This window comes from Macrotis lagotis, chromosome 5 (assembly GCF_037893015.1).
Source record: "Macrotis lagotis isolate mMagLag1 chromosome 5, bilby.v1.9.chrom.fasta, whole genome shotgun sequence".
In the NCBI taxonomy this organism is placed as follows: domain Eukaryota; kingdom Metazoa; phylum Chordata; class Mammalia; order Peramelemorphia; family Peramelidae; genus Macrotis; species Macrotis lagotis.
In genome coordinates this window covers 188,853,678-188,873,601 of record NC_133662.1, presented here as the reverse complement: position 1 = coordinate 188,873,601, position 19,924 = coordinate 188,853,678, and positions in this window count along the sequence as shown.

The window sequence follows — 19,924 nt, the reverse complement described above, 5'->3', positions numbered from 1 at the left end:
AAACTCAAAATAAATAAAATCTTTATTAAAACAAAACTCCCTAAGAAAAAATCTCCAGGTCCGGGTTGGATTTACAAGTGAATTCTACCAAATGTTGAGGAAAAATTCATTCCTATTCTACATAAACTATTAAAAAATAAGAGTGGAAGAAGTTTTTCCAAACTCCTTTTATGATACCAACATAGTGCTGACACCTAAACCACGAAGAACCCACATAGACAAAGAAAATCATAGACCAATCTTCCTATTGAATATATTTTTTTAGGTTTTTGCAAGGAAATGGGGTTAAGTGGTTTGCCTAAGGCCACACAGCTAGGTAATTATTAAGTGTCTGAGACCAGATTTGAACTCAGGTTCTCCTGACTCCAGGGCCAATGCTCTACCCACTGTGCCACCTAGCCACTCCCTAATGTATATTAATGCAAACATCTTAAATAAAATTTTAGCAAAGTGATTGCAGCAAGTCATTACTAGGATAACAAAAGATAATGAGGTAGGATTTAATCAGGGTAGGCAGTGTTCAATATTAGGAAAATACTCAACGTAATTGAACATATCAGTTAAGAAAACCATCAGAAATCATATAATTATCTGAATAGATGCTGCAAAAATCATTCACAAAATACAACATCCATTCCTTTTAAAAACACTTGAAAATTTAGGAATAAATGGAGTTTTCTCTAAAATAATAAATACGATCTAACTAAAACATTAACAAATATTACATGAAATGGGAATAAACTTGGAGCATTTCCAATAAACTCAAGGGTGAAATAAGGATGCCCATTATCATGATTACTACTCAATATAATATTAGAAATGTTAACTGTAGAAATAAGAGAAGAAAAAGAAATTTTAGGAATCAGAATTGGCAATGAGGAAAGCAAAATATTCACTCTTTGCAGATGATATGATGGTAAACATAAGAAACCCCAGAAAATCATCTAAAAGACTTCTTGAAACAATTAGCAAATTCAGCAAAATAGCAGGCTCTAAAATAAACCCACATAAATCATCAGCAAAGCCTAAGAGCAGATAGAAAAAGGAATTCCATTTAAAACCATAGACAACATTAAATACTTGGGAATGCCTCCCAAGATCAACCCACAAACTGTATGAAGATAATTATAAAGTACTTCTCACCCAAATAAAATCAGATCTAAATAATTGGAAATTTTTCAATTGCTCATGATTAGTTCAAGCTTGGATATAGATAAAAAGATGAGAATACTACCTAAATTAGATTACTTATTCAGTGCCATACAAATTAAACTGCCAAATAACTATTTTACCAAGCTAGAAACAAATAGAAACAAAATTCATCTGGAGCAACAAAAGGTCAAGAACAGCAAGGGAACTGATAAAAAAAAAAATTAACGGAAATTGCCTAAGCTCTACTAGATCTAAAATGATATTATAACTGCCTGGTACTAGTTAAGAAGTAGGGTAATGGTTCAGTGGATTAGGATAGGTTCAAAAGAAGCTGCAGTAAATGACTACAGCAATCTACTGTTTGACAAATCCAAAGACATGAGCAAATTAAACAGCAATGAAGTATCTGCTCGCATCTCTTAGACTGACCAAGATGAGAAAAAGGGGAAATGATCAATGTTGGAGAGGTTGTGGGAGGACTAGGACATTGATGCATTGTTTGTGGAGTTGTGCATGGACCATTCTGGAGAACAATATGTAACTATGCCCAAGGAGCAATAAAAATGTTCATTCCCTAATTCTAGGCCTATATCCAGAAGAAATAAGAAAAATTGGAAAAAGTCTCACATTTTCCAAAATATTCACAGCAACTTTCTTTTTAGCGGGAAAGAAGTAGAAATTGAGATGATGCCCATTAATTGAGGAACGGTTTAACAAGTTATGGTACATGAATACTATGGAATATTATTGTTCTATAAGAAACCATAAGGGTCAGACTCTAGAGAAACATGGAATGAGTTACAGGATCTGATGCTGAGCAAAGGGAGCAGAACCAAGAGAACAATGTACATATTAACAACAACATTGTGAGATGATCAACCTTGATAGAAGTAGCTCCTCTCAACAGTTCAGAGATCTAGGACAACCTTATTAGACTGACTACAGACAATGTTATCCCCATCCAGAGGAATAAAAACAAAACAAAACAAAACAAAAAAGCAACCCTTCAGAATCTGTTGAACACTTTATAAAAATTATCTCATATATTACTTTCCCTTAATCCTAATTCCTCATGCCAAAAATTACTAATCTGTAAATATATTCATCAAAAATATGTATGTACAATGCTAAAATGACTGTTCACAGCTGAGGGGAGGGAAGTGAGAAGGGAGGGTGGAAGGAAATTTGTAAAAATATATATGTGCATAGGGATCAAAAAATAATCCCATTGAATGAATAAATAATAAAAAACAAGAAATAATCATTCCAAAATTCTTATGAGAACTTCATAGTGTTCCTACATCATTTATTCTGAACCCTCTATGAACAATTGCCCTATATGAGTTATCTATAAAATAATCTTTTTGGCAATCATATGATGTTTGTCATTTGAATTAAATGGTCAACCCATCATAGATGTTCTCTCTGTGGTAACATTTGAATGTTTGGCAGTTTAGCTGGAGAAAGAACCTACAATATAACATCTTAACCTGTCATGTTATCTTCCTAATACAATTTAAATGAAAGTGATTCTGCTTCCTGACTTGGCTGATAGACTCTACCAGATTCACAGTCATCATCAATGAGATCAGCACAAAAACTCTGCCAAGGTCAGTGAGCTTATCCATAGTATTCAAACTTTCTCCATTTGCTATATACCTATAGTTCCACATATGGATGTTGTGGTGTTGGCTGATGGAACATCTATGTTTTCTTGGTGTTGATTAATAGGGCAATACTAGCACAAGCAATAGAAAATCAATCCATATTTTCCTGCGCCCAGCTTTAGAGGCTGCATTGAGTACACAATCATCTGCAAACAGAAGATTATGCACCAAAACCGCTTCCATTTTGGTTTCAACTTTTGTAGCTTTTTCAAGTTGTTACAGCCTTTTCAAGTTGAAAAATGGCAGTGCAGTAGTTGTCCTTGATACTGTGTTCATCCTCAGGGAAGTTGTTTGATAATATGGCTGAAAATATCATGCTAAAAAGCATGGCAGCCAGGATACATCTCTTTTTAACTCCATTGGTGACCAGGAAATCATAGAGAGCATTGTCCACTTACCAGAACCTAGGCAAGTATACAATCATGGAATTGAACTTCTCCAGACAACCAAATTTTGATATAATATTCCATATAACTTCATGACTGATAATTTCAATGACCTTGGATACAGACCTCTGTTCTTCTCCTGGCATTTTTTTTTTGAGTTTTCTAACAACAAACATATTGATTGTTCCTCTAACCTTTCTGAAGCCACACTGGCTGTCAGGCAGTGACCATCTTTCAGGTGAAGGATCAATTCATTAAGGAGGATACTGAGAACAATCTTATTAGCAGTGACTAAGAGAAAAATACCCTTGTGAGTTTTCACAGGATACTTATTCTCTTTATCTTCATAGAGATGGACAATGAAGGCATACTTTAATTACTGGGGTATAATCTCTTTAAGTCTTATGATCTAGAAAATTTCATTCAGGGCAGCTAGGTGGAACAATGGATAGAGCACAGGCCCTGTAGTCAGGAGGACCTGAGTTCAAATCCAACCTCAGACACTTAACAATTACCTAGCTGTGTGACTTTGGGCAAGTCACTAACCCCATTGCCTTAAAAAATAAAAAAAAAATCTAAAAAAAAAGAAATTTTCATTCAGTTTTTTGTATGAACAATGGACTCTGCATATTGTAAATATCAGTTGGAATAGAATTAGCACCATGTGCTTTGCTACATGAAAGGAGTCTAAGGGTATTTACAACCTCTTCCTCAATTGGAACTTTAGCTAGGGATGTATTGACTTCAATTTGAGGTTAAACTATCAATGACTTCAGTATTAATGTTGATGTTAAGAAAACATGGAAGGGTTCAGTTCATCTCTCTAGGATCATGTTCCCTATCACTAATCAATGTGGCTCTATCAGCAATGAATAGCTGAGATGCACCATTGAATGACCCATAAAGAGCCTTCAGGGCATCATAAAAGCACTTTGGATTGTTGCTATTAAATTAGTTTCATCTGCCTTCTTACTAAACCAAAAATCCTGTGTCTTTGTAAGCTTTATTGTACTTTACTTTTGATGAAATTAAATGCTGTTTTCTTAGAAATGGATGAACTATCCTACTGGTAAATCTAGTGGAGTATTCATTTTTCATATACCAGCTTCTGTATTTCTCCATTATTTTCATTACACCAGTCTTGATGTATATGAGTGTTCTGAGCCACAAAAGCAAATGTAGCGCTATATACTAAATCTTTGAAAGCTGACCACTCCTTTTCTGCCCCACTGTTGCCAACTGTATCTTGGCTCAATTTTCCCTCCAAGTTAGCCACAAAATGTTCCCCCTCAAGCATGCACTCTAATCCCTCTTTAAAAAAAAATATTTGTTTGTTTTTTTCAACAACATGCAGCAATAGATTATAACAATCATTTCTTAACATTTTTCCATTTTTCGCTCTCCCTCCTTTGCCCCCTTTTCTACACAGAATTCAATCTGACATAGATTCTACATTTATAACCATGCTAAACACAGATCCATATTGATCATGTTGTGAGATAAGAATCAGATCCAAATGGAAGAAAGAAAACATTAGAGAGAAGATAAATTTTAAAAATTGAAAATATTAAGTTTTGGTCTTCATTTAAACTCCACAGTTCTTCCTCTGGATAAGGATGGTGTTTTCCTTCCCAAATATTTTAAAATTATTTGCTTAAAAATAACAACCATTATGGTTGATCATCACTCCATGCTGTTGTTAATGTGTATAATATTCTTCTGGTTCTGCTCATTTCATTAAGCATCAATTCATGAAAGTCTTTCCAGGCTTTTCTAAATCCCATCCCTCATGATTTTTATAGAACAATAGTGTTCCATCATATTCATATATCACAATTTGTTCAGCCTTTCCCCAATTGATGGACATTACTCAATTTTCAATTCTTTGCTAGTGCTACAAAAAGAGCTGTTAATGAATATTTTTGAAGATGTGGGATTTTTACCCTTTTTCATGTTTTCTTCAGAATACAGACCCAATAGTATTACTGGATCAAAGGGTAGACAATTTTTATCGCCCATTGGGCATAATTCCAAATTGCTCTCCAGAATGCTTGAATCAGTTCATAGCTCCATCAGCAATGCATCAGAGTCCCAGTTCCAAAAATGACCATTTCTTTTCTTCCATATTGGCCAATCTGAGAGGTGTGAGATGGTATCTCAAAGATATTCTCTTATCAATAATTATTTTTCATAGGACTAGAGATAGCTTTCATCTGAGAGAAGAATTCATCTGAGAATTGTCCTTTTTTGTCCTTTGACCATTTATCAATTGAAATATGATTTTTTTTTATAAATTTGACTCAGTTCTCAACATATTGTTGTAAAAATTGTTTCCCAATTTAACACCATCCCTTTTAATCTTGGTTGCAGTGGTTTTGTTTGTGCAAAACCTTCTTTAATTTAATGTAATCAAAATTATCTGGTTTGCTTTTTAGATTGTTCTCTATTTCTTCTTTGGTCATAAACTGTACCCTTTGCCAAAGATCGGACAAGTAAGCTATTCCCATTCTCCTAATTGACTTATAATATTACTTTTTATGTCTAAATCTATACTCTTTTCAACCTTATCTTGATATATGGTATGAGATGTTGATATATGCCTAGATTCTGCCATACACCTTCCAGCTTTACCAGCAACTTTAGTCAAAGAGTGAGTTTTTATCCCAGAAACTGGAATATTTGGGCTTATCATACAGTAGATTACTGTAGTCATTTACTGTTATCTTTTTTGCACCTAGTCTATTCCAGTGATCCACCACTTTATTTCTTATTCAGTTTTTTTTTTTTGCAAGGCAATGGGGTTAAGTGACTAGACCAAGGCCACACAGCTAGGTAATTATTATATGTCTGAGGCCGGATTTGAATTCAGGTACTCCTGACTCCAGGGCTGGTGCTCTATGCACTGCACCACCTAGCCACCCTCTTATTCAGTTTTGATGACTGATGCTTCATAATATAATTTTAGATCTGGTATGACTATGCACCTTCCTTTGCATTTTTCCCATTAATTCCTTGATATTCTTGATCTTTTGTTTCTCCATATAAATTTAGTTACTATGTTTTCTAGCTCACTGAAGTTATTTTTGGAAGTTTGTTATAGCAATCAAAAGCAATTTGGAAGTTTGATTGGTATGACACTAAATAAATAATTTAATTTAGGTAGAAGTGTCATTTTTATTATATTAGCTCAGCCTACCCATGTGCAATGGATATTTGCCCAGTAATTTTGATCTGGTTTTATTTGAAAGAAATGTGTTTTATATTTGTTTCTATAAAGTTGATGAATCTTCCTTGACAAGTAGACTCTTGAGTATTTTATGATAACTGAAGTTATTTTAAATGAAATTTCTCTTACTAATCTTGATGCTTTGTCTTATTAGTAATATATAGAAATGCTGAGGTTTATGAGGATTCATTTTATAGTCTGAAATAGCTTCTTAGATAATTTTCTTGGATTCTCTAAGTATGCCATCATATCATCTGAAAAGAGAGAGAGTTTTGTTTCTTCATTCCCAATTCTAATTCTTTCAATGTCTTTTTCTTCTCTTATTGTTAAAGCTAACATTTCTTCATATAAATATATAATATATATATATGTATATATAATATATATATATATATATATATATATATATATATATATATATATATATATATATATGTATATAGCAATAGGATTAAGTAACTTGCCCAAGGTCACACAGCTAGGCAATTATTAGGCAATTATGAAGTGTGTTACCAGATTTGAACTCCAGTTCTACTGACTCCAGGGCCAATATCCTATCTACTGTGCCACCTAACTGCCCCTTAAAGCTAATATTTCTAATACAATATTGAATAACAGTGGGGATAATGGGTAACCTTATTTCACCCCTGATTTTATTGGGAATGCTTCTAGCTTATTCCCATTACATAAATTTTTGTTGGTGTTTCAGATAGTTACTGCTTATCATTCTAAGGAACATTCCTTTTATTTCTATGCTCTCAAGTATTTTTAATAGGAATGGGTACTGTATTTGTCAAAGCTTTTTTAGCATCCATTGAGATAATCATATGATTTCTATTAGACTTGTTGTTGATATGGTCAATTATGATGATTACTTTCCTAAAATTGAACCAACCCTGCCTTTTTGGTATAAATTCTACTTGATCATAGTGTTTTATCCTAGTGATAACTTGCTGTAATTGCTTTGCTAATATTTTATTTGAAATTTTTGCCTCCATATTCATTAGGGAAATTGATCTATAATTTTCTTTCTGTTTTGACTCTTCCTGTTTAAGTATCAGCACCATAGTGGTGTCATAGAAGGAAATTGAAAGACCTACTTTTTCACCTATTTTTTTTTCAAATAGTTTATATAGAATTGCAACTAATTGTCCCTTGAATGTTTGGTAGAATTCACTTATGAATCCATCTGTTAGGAACTCCAGAGGTTTACTCAGCGGACCAACCAGTAATGAACACCTAAACTTTCTCTGGATTGTCTAAATTATGTGTGTCAATGGTCCATTTCCTAGGTCTTTCTGGGGCTATAGCTGAGCTGTCCTCAAGCCACTGAGTCACTGGGCTAGGCCATCAGGGTCAGAAACTCCAGAGGGTCTCTCTAGATAATCAGTGCTGGGGAAGTTCTGCCACCCACAGAGGAGCCTTGGGGAAAAGTTCTAACACCTGAGGTTGTTTCTGTGTTTTTAATGCATGCAAGAGGTTCCTCTGGGAACATGGAAGGGGTTTGGGGGAAAGAAGGTGGATAGGAGAGGGGTGGGAGTAAGATAGCTTGAAGTTAGTGCAATCCATTCAGATCAGTCTCCTTGGTCAAATGAGTGTCCTGGGCAGTCACACTAGAGCTCTCCCAGTCTGCCCCCTGTACAAAGGTTTATATTCCCACCACCGTGGTTCACAGGTTAGTCTGTTTCCTCACCCTGCTATCTGTGATCTTTATCTCTGTTCTCTGCCCTGAACATGCCCTTGCTTCCCCTGTAACAGATCTTGCTGGAAGATGTTCCCCTCCATTTTTTGTGGGTTCTGTGGATCCAAAATTTGTTCATAGGTTTGAGTCATGTTGGTTCTGAGGGAAAGCAGGACAAAGTTTTCTTTGACTTCATCAGGGTTTGTCATGGTGGGAGCATAGGCACTGATGATGGTGTTATCATGTAGGTGGCAATCTCATGAACCTGTCATTCACTTCCTGTGATAGGCATTCAAGAATGTTGACTAGATTAGTTTGATTGCAAAACCTACCCCTGCTTCATTGCAGTCTTCTTTGCTGCACTCACTCCAAAACATGTATCTAGCTCTCATTTCAATCAGCTGGCCTTAATTAGCCAATCTTGTTTTATTCAAGGATGCTATTTGGATATGATATCGATTGAGTTCTCTTGTAAAAAGAACTATTTGTCTTTCAGGTTATTGGATCTTGTGTTGTCTATGAGTGTTTGCGCATTCCATACTCCAAAAGTGAGGGAAATCTTCTTTGAATAAGTTTTTGTACCTTTTTTTGAGTGTTTTGATCACAGAGTGGGAATCCCTTCTCTCCCCCTCCCTCCCTCATCACTGTAGTAATTAGATGAGGATTGGATAAGCAGACAATTTTTAGGGTACCTTTTCTTGCCCCTTCCTCACACCTGGAGAAAAGCAGTGCTATCCTAGAAAAGCTTGCTCAGATACCTGGGTGGTTGCCAAATCTCACTGATGCTTTCAGTGAAGAGACCACCCTATGACCTGGCCACTAGAGTGCAGGGTTGTCACTACAGCTCCTACAGTGTCCACATCTACTGCTTCATCACTTGCCTGTCACCACAGGACTTTTAGATAGGAATTGTAAAATGGTATGGATGATTTTTGATTTGTGCATAAATTGGATTTAAGTAAGGTAGAGTGGCATGGAGTTGCTGGCCTCCCTCTCTCTTCCAATGTCATCATGATCCAGTGGCAAGATAGCATCAAATAAACTGGTGATCGCTCTAGATTCAGTGAATGACCTTGGCACGTTCAATGTCTAACCAAACTCTGGAATAGAGTTCTATAGTACCTGCTTCAGCTGTCTTCGTGGCTGTTGGAATGAATTGATTTCTTCTACCAGCAGAAGACTTCACCTGCTTGGAGTATAAAATCCCCCCACACACTGATGGGTTTGAGACTCCCTTAGTTACTCTCAATCTGGTTTAGCCAAAATAGTCTACTGGAGTGTGACCACACTACAAGCTTCAGTGTCTTGAAGCCACAGATAGGAGTTAGGTACCTCAGAAGGACATCAAAGGTTGAAAGAGCCCAGAAAAGGGTACAACAGCCCTCATACCATATCTCTTCCTTGATCACACCCTTATCACTTTGTACACTGTAAAGCCTTATTATTTTTAATTGAATAAATACCTTTAAGAGCCAAATTTGGTTGTCTTTTCCTACCTATCCACAAGTGGTTAACTATCAAGAAATGAATAGCAGTAGAGACCCTGAAAACTTAGGCTGAGACCTAGGGACCCTTGCTATCTAAAACCCCACAACTCTTTGATAGTGCCCCTGAAAGATATTTGGGAAAAGAATAACAAAAGTTCGTTCATTCCTTAGAGTTATTGAATGTTAGAGGAAGAAGGGATCAGGTAATCCATCCCTTTGTTTGTTTGGTTTTAGATAGGGAAGCTGATGCCCAGAAGGATTGTCAAAATTCTGGGAAAATGCCCTTTGTTGGAATCCTGGGCAGAGACAGCAACCACTGTTTGTTCCAATCAGACTTGGAAAATTACTAGACTAAAAGGATGAAGCCCCAACTCAGTATAAACAATCTTCTTTTCTCCTGCCAAGGACTGGGCCCTTTATAAGATTAAGATGGAATTGTCCAATAGAAGATACTGTAGGATTAAGGAAATCTTGAATCACATGATTAAAAAAAGAATTAGGAACTTGATTTTATCAGTGAAATTTACAACTTGGGAGGAATTTCAGCTGTTGCCACTGAATCAACTGGAAAAATATTCAGTGTTAACACTTCAGAACAAAGGTGAAATGTCTCTTGAAATCAGTATCTTTGTTGGATAATCCGTCCTATTTATTTGAAATGTAATTATTGATGCCTTAGATATAGTTGTTAAATTTTTAACTAAGAATTATGTTTATCTTTTAGAAACCAGAAAACATAAATATTATAAAAGTACCTCGTTATCTTACCAGACTGAAAAATTTCTGGTGAGTTTGTATAATAAAGTGGAGGGGGAAAAAAACCACAAAAAATAGATGATCATCATTGATAGGATGATGATATTAAAAAACTTATGGGTCACATGTATTTATATGTATGAATGTATGTACAGATATGTGCAACACTTCTTTTAACTGTGATATAGCAATAAAAACTGGTTTATTTAACCAACTGGAGTTGGCAGGATGTACTCTGAGGCTTGGAATCTATGGAGCTCTATCTCTGTCACTATCTCTATCTCATCTCTGTCTCCATCTCCATCTCTACATCTATCTCTGTGTCTATCTCTACCTCTATCTATATTTTATCTCTATTCTCTCTTTATCTCTCCTAAATCTCCCATCATTCTTGGACTACTTTCTTATGACACATATTATTCTGAATCCAGAACAACTTGGTTCAGAGTTTTTGAGGTGAAAATGCATTCTACAATATATGCAATATAATAATTATTGGATTTGGAGTCTGGATTTCAAAACCAAATAAGCTACATAATTTTTTCTGTCTCTCTCTCCTTTTGTGTGAGAGTGTGTGTGTGTGTGTGTGTGTGTGTGTGTGACTACTGGCAATTCATTTAATTTCTCTGGGCCTCCATTTTCTCATCTCTAAAATAAGGAGTTTGAACTGGGTGAATTTTAAGTTGAATTCTGGTTCTGGGTCTTGTTCATTTGCCAGAAGATCCTTAAAAAAGAACTATTTTTCTAGAAAAATATTTTTACTTTCAAAAATCTCTCTCCCTCTCTCTCCCTCCTCTTTCTCTCTCTCTCCCTCTCTTCTCAGTCTTTTTCTGTTTATCTGTCTGTCTCTCTCTAGCTCTTTCACATAATATCTCCAGTACTCAGCATAATGGTTAACACACAGAAGGCACTTAATAAATGTGGGTTACTCGATGACCTTCTTTTCTTTTCTTTTTTTTAAAGTTTTATTTATTTTAGCATTATTAACATAATCTTGTGAAAGTAACATAAACTGCCTTCCCCCCAAAAAGATAGAGAAACCTCAAGAAAAATGAAGAGAAAGGAAAAAAAGTGTGCTTCAGTCTGTGTTCAGATACCATCGACTTTATCTCTGGGATGGGTTGCATTCTTTATCACAGGTCCATCATCGAAGTTGCTTCGATATTTTTCCCATAGTTGCTGTTGTTAACCATATTACTCTGTATTCTTTTTCTCTCCACTCCCATTTATTCTATTCTCTCTCTCCTTTCCCTGTCTATACTCATAAATATGTTGTATCTGACTACCCACTCCCACAATCTTCCCTCTCTTCTATCATCTGCTCCCTACTCCCCTCCCCTGTTCCCCTTCTCCCATTCATTTCCTCTCATTTTTCTTCTAGGATAAGATACATTTCTATACCCTATTGAGTGTTTATGTTATTTCTGCTCTGAGTCATTCCCCCTCAACTTCCCCCCTTCCACTCCATTGCAAAAGTTTTTTCTTGACTCTTTTCTTCCTAGGTGACTCATAAATAAGTCATAAGATCTGCACAGGTTTCTAAACTTTATGGTTCAGAGAGATCTTAACAAAAGTATAAATACATTACAGAAGTTTCATAAATGCTTATGATAGTGCAACTGAAAAAAATCAGTAGATTTGGAGGCAGGTTTGAAGTTTTCTATATGAAACTTACTACCTTTTTGCTTTTGAACACGTCATTAAATCTCTTTGGACCCCCATTTGCTTATCTGAAAAATGAGAGGATTGAACTAGTTGATCTTTAAATACTCTTCTAGTTCCAAAGTTATATGTTGCTGAGATTCAATATAGTTGTGTGTATATGCTTGATCAATTTAAAATCTTAAATGTAGAATAGATTTTTACAGTAGGCTTGCTTTAACTCTGGGATAATTTTGATTTTTCTATCCAGACATAAAATTAAAATTGTTATTTCTTCCAAAAACTTGGTCCAACTAATGGAGAATACCAATATTATTAGACTGGCACTGAAGTCCTGGGTGATTGGAGTTTTCCCAAAATCACTAAAGCAGAATTACTTGGGAATGGAAAAAGGAGTGAAGTGTTGTTGATTTAGTATCCTCCAATTTTTTTTTCCTTTCTTCAGAGTGTTTAAATTTTTCCTCTCAAATCATTGCAGAACTTTAACCTGTGATATTAAAGGATCTTGTTAATACTTTATAAACTGATTTTCATCATGGGAACTTGTAACACTAAAGTCAGTGATGCAAAGCACAACCACAGCATCTCCCAACTTTTTCTTTCAAACAAGAAACTCATTTTGTTTTGCTTTAAATGGAACTGCAGGCCTGAATTTACTAAAATACTTATCTCTGAAAGGAAAAGGAATGTAGTCAGTTTAATGCATCCTTCCATCCTTATTTCATTCAAGATGATATATTTGATAATCTTAATGCCAAATGAAAATTCTTTATAGGCAAGCCATTAACTATAAAATGGATCATTTCAGTGACAAAAAAGAGGTGATGTGGTCAAATGTTCCATTAATTTGAAAGCATATTCCACTGGAATATATGGGTATGCTTTTTAAGCAAAGGGTGGTTTAGTGGTTAAAAACAAAAAGGTGGAGATGGGTTTAGAATACTTCAGTGTATCCCTTCTCAGATTCATGAAGAATTCATGAAGTCCTTTATTTAGTCAGACAAACTGAACAATATAGATCTTAGTGAAAAACAGGCATGAAATGGTTTTAAGAAGTCACCTCCTTATGTAATATTTTTGTTCTGTTGAAACCCCAGAAAATATTTATTGAACTCATTGAAATATAGGGTGAATTGCCTCTTCATACTGCTTCTTGAGTGTCTGAGTGTGTTAGCCATTCCATCCAATTTCAGGACTACTGATTGATAGGCATTGTGGTATAATGGAAAGGAAACTCACTGAACATGGGGTCAGAAGTAAAGGGTTTGAGTCCCATATCTATCCTTTACTAGTTGTGCATGTTGGATAAATTAATCAAGCTTTCTGATATTCTATTTCAGTATCATAAAATGGGAATAAAAATATCTGTACCATTGATCTCATAGTAGGTATGAGGGAGGGGAAATAATTTGATTTTTTTTAAATTTAATAAAAATTCAGTACTTTTAAAATATTATTTCATTTGATCTTCACAATAACCTTGTGCAGTAGGTGTTATTTTAAATCCATCTTATAGTCAAGGAAGTTGTAGTAAACAGAGACTAATTAAGTTGCCCAGAATTACAGGTCTAGTCAGTACCTGAAAACATATTTGAACTAAGATCTTCCTGACTCCAAGCCTAGTGCTCTAACCACTGTAGCTCTAAGTATATCTCTGCTTCTCTGAAATTTCAGGACCTTTACTAAATGAAAGACGAAAAGGAAATGATCCCTTTCCAGATACAGATTTATCTAGGGGGCTGGGTGTTCACCATTGGTCCATAGGGAAGGAAGGCAGAGAAGTAAGTCCCTTTCATCCCACTGGTCACAGAATATCATCCTTATATTTCATGGCCAAGATTAAGAGAGAAGAGATTTATCCTATCTATGTCTTTTGTATGCACACTCATTTCTAATTCAGCAGTCAATTGAAAAGCTTTCCATCACCAATCAAGAAGATGGCAGGAAACAGTGACAGAATTTTTGTACATGATGTGAAATGGTACTCCATTCTGATTTTCTGGAACCAGATTCCTAGGCAGAGAGGATTGCAGACAGACTGTAGTGCAGAGTTCATCCCTCACATTACATATAATCCCCAATTTCCAGAAATAGGTTCTCATGCATATGTTTCCATGACTGGCCATCACACTGGTCAATTCCATTGCTACATATATGCATATACACTCACATGTGCAACTTTGCATATATATATGTACTTCTTTTTAGTTAGATATTTACCTACATATGTTATACATTAATATACATACTGAAATATATAGTCAGTTTTAATTACTCACAATAAAACATATATAAGCTCAGAAAGCAAAGACATCTTATTTGCTTCCCTAGGAACTCTAGAATGCAAAAAAGTTATAATCTTAATAAAATAAAAGACTTTATCAAAGAGAAAGTACAAACCATCATTTTTGTGTTAGTCTTTTCCCTTTCCCAAACTGTTGAAACTCATTTTCAATAGATGTGCCATTAATATGGGTCAATATGGAGTCAAAATAAAATTTTAAATAAGGAAACAAATGGGTTTTTTTGTTTTCTATATACTATCTATGAAGAAGGAATTATTGGGGCAGCTCGGTGGAACAGTGGATAAAGCATCAGCCCTTCAAATGCAGTCTCACAACTTAATTACCTAGCTGTGTGACCTTGGGCAAGGCATTTAACCCCACTGCTTTGCCAAAAAAGGGGGGATTATGGATTATAGTTTTAAACATTTCCACCAAGACAAATACATATATAAAGTTTTTCATAGGTCCAGACATGAGATAGGGAAGAAACTGTGAATCTTAAAAAATGTTTTAAATTGCCCACTATATGCCTAGAACTATGAAAGATGCTAAAGCTGTATAAAAGATATGGAATTTTGTCTTCAAAAACTCACACTAGGAAGATGAAGATTACACACATTAAGCAGTCAGAAAATATTCCAAAACAGTTTGTAATCAGATATTCATCTGTGGGAGAGAGACTATATAACTCCTTAAGGAATGTTTAAGAAAAAGAGATCCAAAAAGCTATAGTGTGGTAGTTAGGAGAACTGTGTTCTATTCTTGATTCAAATGCTTTTCTTTGATTATAGGTTGGATTTATTGAGCTCAAAGATCCAAATTCTAATATTTAATTATTCTGCTACTAAATTTTTATTTGATATTGAATGTTACTTATTAATAATAACCTGTGTTTACATAACACTTAAAAACATTCAAAAAAACTTTATACCATTTTATTTTATTCCAACTGCAACTTGTAAGAAAGATGTTGCAGATAGTTGTACTAATAAGGGAAGAAACTGCAGATAAATCTTAAAAAGTTGGTATTAATCACAAGGAGAGCAAGAGTCAAAAGCATGATTCAATTCCAGACCTTCTAAATAGTCTTGTATATTTTGGACATGCTGTCTAAGTCTCATCAGCATCTTAAACTCAGCATGTGCAAAACTGAATTCATTTTATTTTCTTGCAACTTTCCCTTCTTCCTATCTTTTTTATTACTTCTGAGGATACCAACATTCTCCCAATAATTTAAGATCACAACCTAGATAATCAGTTGGGAAAAATTATTGTTTCTATCTTTATAACATCTATTGCACTTTCTTTCTTCACTTCTCTGCTACTGTCTTCACTCTGGCTCATGTCCTTATCACTTCATGGGCAATTGGTTTCTCTCCACTCCATGGTAAAATGGATCTGACCATGTCACACAACCCCTCCTCCATGTAATATATCCCACTGTTATTATATTAAGAATCAAATATGAATTCTTCTATTTGTCTCCCACAAGTATTTTCTTACCTGGCCCTCCCAATTCTTTTTAGTCTTCTTAAACCTTACTTAATGTACTTTGCCATCCAGAAGAATTGATTTCCTTTTTATTTACTGCACAAAATCTTCATGTTCAGAAGCTGAGCATTTTCACTGGCTGTGCTTCACTTACTTTCTGAAAGAATCATTCACTTATATTCTTTAAACTTAATGCCTTCCTTCTAAGATTATCTGTAATTTGTTTCTGGTGCATTATTATTTGCATGTATTCTTCCCCATTGAACTTGTGAGATTCCTAATAAAAGAGACTGTTATTTTTGGTTGATTTGCTGGTTTTTAGCTCCTTCCTTCCTTCCTTCCTTCCTTCCTTCCTTCCTTCCTTCCTTCCTTCCTTCCTTCCTTTACCTATTAATTGACAATTCCTTGATACATAGTAGGTGTTTAAATAAATGTTTGTTTATTCAATCAACTTGGACCTCAGTTTCCTCATTTGTAAAGTGAGAGGTTTGAATTGTTTCAACTCTCAGATACTTTCAAGCTTTTTAAAAAATTAAATTATCCTATGATCGTTTTGAAATGAATGTTTCATATTTTAACATCTTTGGAAAAGTTAATGATTTTCTTAGTAAACTAGATAATTGCAAAAAAAAATGCCCCAATGTTTGGTTTCTTATATCTGAGACAGAATATATTAAATAGAACAGTAGTAACAATTTGGAAAAATAATTATACCAAGTGGATATCACTGTCCCTGATAATATACCCTGTTCACAGATTTGGAAATAGAATTTGGAGTGATCCCTTTCACTCTCCACCCCCACCCTACCCCTGCAATGGCATGAACTTGGGGGAAAAAAGACAGAATGATGATTGCATATGGTGTGGTTGCTGGGTTTATAGAAAATGAAAGGAAGGTATGATATGTGGTTTTGGTTGTTTGTTACAGAAGGAAAAGAGGGCATAGGATTTATCCTTGCCAAGGTTTCATCTGGGGATAAAAAGAAACATAGTGTACACTGTCAGGAGTGTTTGATATGCAAATAGGAGGTCACCCTAGCTGACCCTTAGTAGGAAATGTAACCCTAGAATAAATCAGGATTGCAGAAAAGTCTTCACCCTTTCAGGATTAACAAGACTGGAACACATACACAAATATTTCTCTGTGTGTGTGTGTGTGTGTGTGTGTGTGTGTGAGAGAGAGAGAGAGAGAGAGAGAGAGAGAGAGACAGAGACAGAGAGACAGAGAGACAGAGAGAGGGGGAGGAGAAAATTTACTAAACACTTAGTCATATGTGAGAATGAGAATGCAAATACAAGTAGGCAGGACAGTCCCTGTCTTCAAAGAACTTATATTCACAAGGAGCTTTCCCCAACATTGTCTGTTAGGGGAAAACTATATAGACCAGGGATCTGAAACACAAAGGTAAAAGGTGAATGGGTCTGATTCATAATCATAGAGATATCCTGAAAGCAACATAGAAACCTTGTTCTGGCCAAAATAAATAGAAAGGGCCCGACAAACCTGGTGTTTAGTACAAGTCTGAGATGGGGAGAGGATTAGGTTTATTGTCAGAATATAGGCAGCAAAGGAGGAGATCATCTCAAGAACACACACTTATTCAATGACAAATCTATAAAGTTCTCTCCAGGGTAGGGAGAACTCTGATATATTCATTCAAGAAAAAGGGAAAAATATGTATCTTAGTGGAAACACACTTTTTACCTTTTAACTTCAAAGTTAATATATTGTCAGGAATTTAGAAAAATGTACTTGTAAGTTCATATTTTTCAACATGGTGAAATAGTCTTAACATATGTTGCCAATAGCATACCAAATGTTTGATTTCCATTAATGAAATCTGGAAATCCAGTTACATTTTTATAAAAGGTTAAGTACCAGTCTAGCAAGCAGTGAAACTAGACACTGAATCTTATTATATCTTTCTAGAATAGGAGGAAAAGAACAAATGTGATCCTAATTGGTGTCTTCCTACCTCAAAATAATTTTAGCAATTTTCTCTTGAATGTGAATAGAAAAAACAAATTCAACCAAATATCATTTTCCCCTTAAATCTTATAGTTCAAATTATTCCACGATTCAAATATGGTTTTTTCCAATATTTTTCAGTTATTCAATATTTCATGATTTTCAAAGATTTCTCAAAGTTATTCAATATTTCCTGATTATTGAGGACCATTTGCTAATGTGCAGACTATTCATTATGTCTAATGAGAGAGACTGAGGGGCATCTATAAACGCTAAAAAAGATAAAGGTGCCATTTATTGGAGATGAACATTTCTTTCTTTCAAATAGTTTGCAAAGAGTACTTCCAGGGTAGAGTGAAGATGAGAGTGTGAAGCTAGCATATTCCCCAAATAACATTAAATGAAGTTTCAATACAGACATTAAAACTACAGATCCCAAAGAAAAAGAACAAAACAAGTGCTTGACTGTAGAGGAGGATCTTCATTGAGGGTCTGTCTCTTCAGTAGAAAAGAGGAAATATATCCCAGTTAAGTAGAAGAGCAGGAAAGCCAGTGAGAGGCTTCAAGCCAAAGCTCAGTTCAGGTCCTGGCAGCTAGACAGCAACTCAGGTCCAGAAAGGTAGAAAGCAAGCCAACAGGAAGGGTCCCAACCCCAAAGTCAGAACTGTAGTGATGCTGGGGGAGCAGCCAGAATTGGGTATGGTACAAACCTCTGCATAGACAGAGACTGGACATAAAGGAAGAAACACCTCTGCTTAGGCAATGCCTGGGCTGCATAGACAGCACTTTGGCAAGTGATAATCCAGAGACCAGGCCCTTGCCCCAACACAGAAAGTTCAGGACTAAACTCCCTATATCACAGGAGCAGATTTCAACTAACAAAATGAGCAAAAAAGCCCCCCAAAACAAAAAGAGCACTAAACATAGAAAGCTGCTATTCAGATAGAGATGATAAAAATGTAATTTCAGAAGAAGAAAGCAGTAACAAATTACCTACATGGAAAGTTAAAAAAAGTTTATGAATTGGACTCAAATCCAAAACCTCATGGAAGACTTTTAAAAGATTTTAAAAACCAAAAGAAGAAAAGAAAAAGAAAAACAGAAAAAAGAAATGAGAATCAAGTTGATCAATCATGAAATATTGAACTAAGAAACCATTTCCTTTAAAAGTAAAATTGAGAACTGGAAAATGAATATAACATCAAAAAATAAAATATACCAGTTGGAAAAGAAATGCAACTCATCAAAAAGTCAAATAAAACAACTGGAAAAGTAATGTAACTCATGTAAAAGTCAAATTGATGAACTAGAAAAGAAATGTAATTTAGCTAAAAGTCAAATTAACCATCTGGAAAGAGAATACAAGTCATCAAAAGGTAAAATTAACCACTGGAAAAGGAAAACAACTCATTTAAAATGAAAATTAACCAACTAGAAAGGAAATACAAAAGTTCATTGAAGAAAATAGAACCCTAAAAATTAGAATTGGACAAATAGAAATTATGAAGCATAGAGATTTCATCAAGAAAATCAGAAAATGGACAACTAGGAAAGAAAATTTATGAATTATTGGTCTACCTGAAAACCTAGATCAAAAAAAGAGACTGGAAAATGTCTTTCAGGAAATTGCCTAGGAAAACTTCCTAATATACTAGATCAAGAAGAGTACTTGAAAAAAATACAAAGAACAACTCAGAAAGGTACTCCAGAAAAAACTCTAAGAACTATCAGCCAAATACCAAAATTCTCAACTGAAGCAGAAAATACTGCAAGTAATCAAAAAGAAGCAATCTAAATACAAAGAAAGCACAATCAGAATTACACAGGACCTATCAGCTTCAACATTAAAGTACAAGATGGCCTGGAATATGATATTTCAGATGACAAAGGGCTTTGGATTACAACCAAGAATTAGCTGCCCTGCAAAATGCAGCATAATCTGTCAGGGGAAAAGATGGATTTTCAGTGAAATAGAGAACTTCCAATATTTTTTGTAATTTGTAATTTGGAATTTAAAAAAGACCAAATATAAGGCTCAAGAGATACATAAAACAGTAAATGGGAAGGGGAAAAAAATATTAGTCAAGAACATTAAACTATTTACATCCCTACAAGGGAAGATAACAACTGTAACTCTTGAGAACTGTATTTCTCTCGGCATG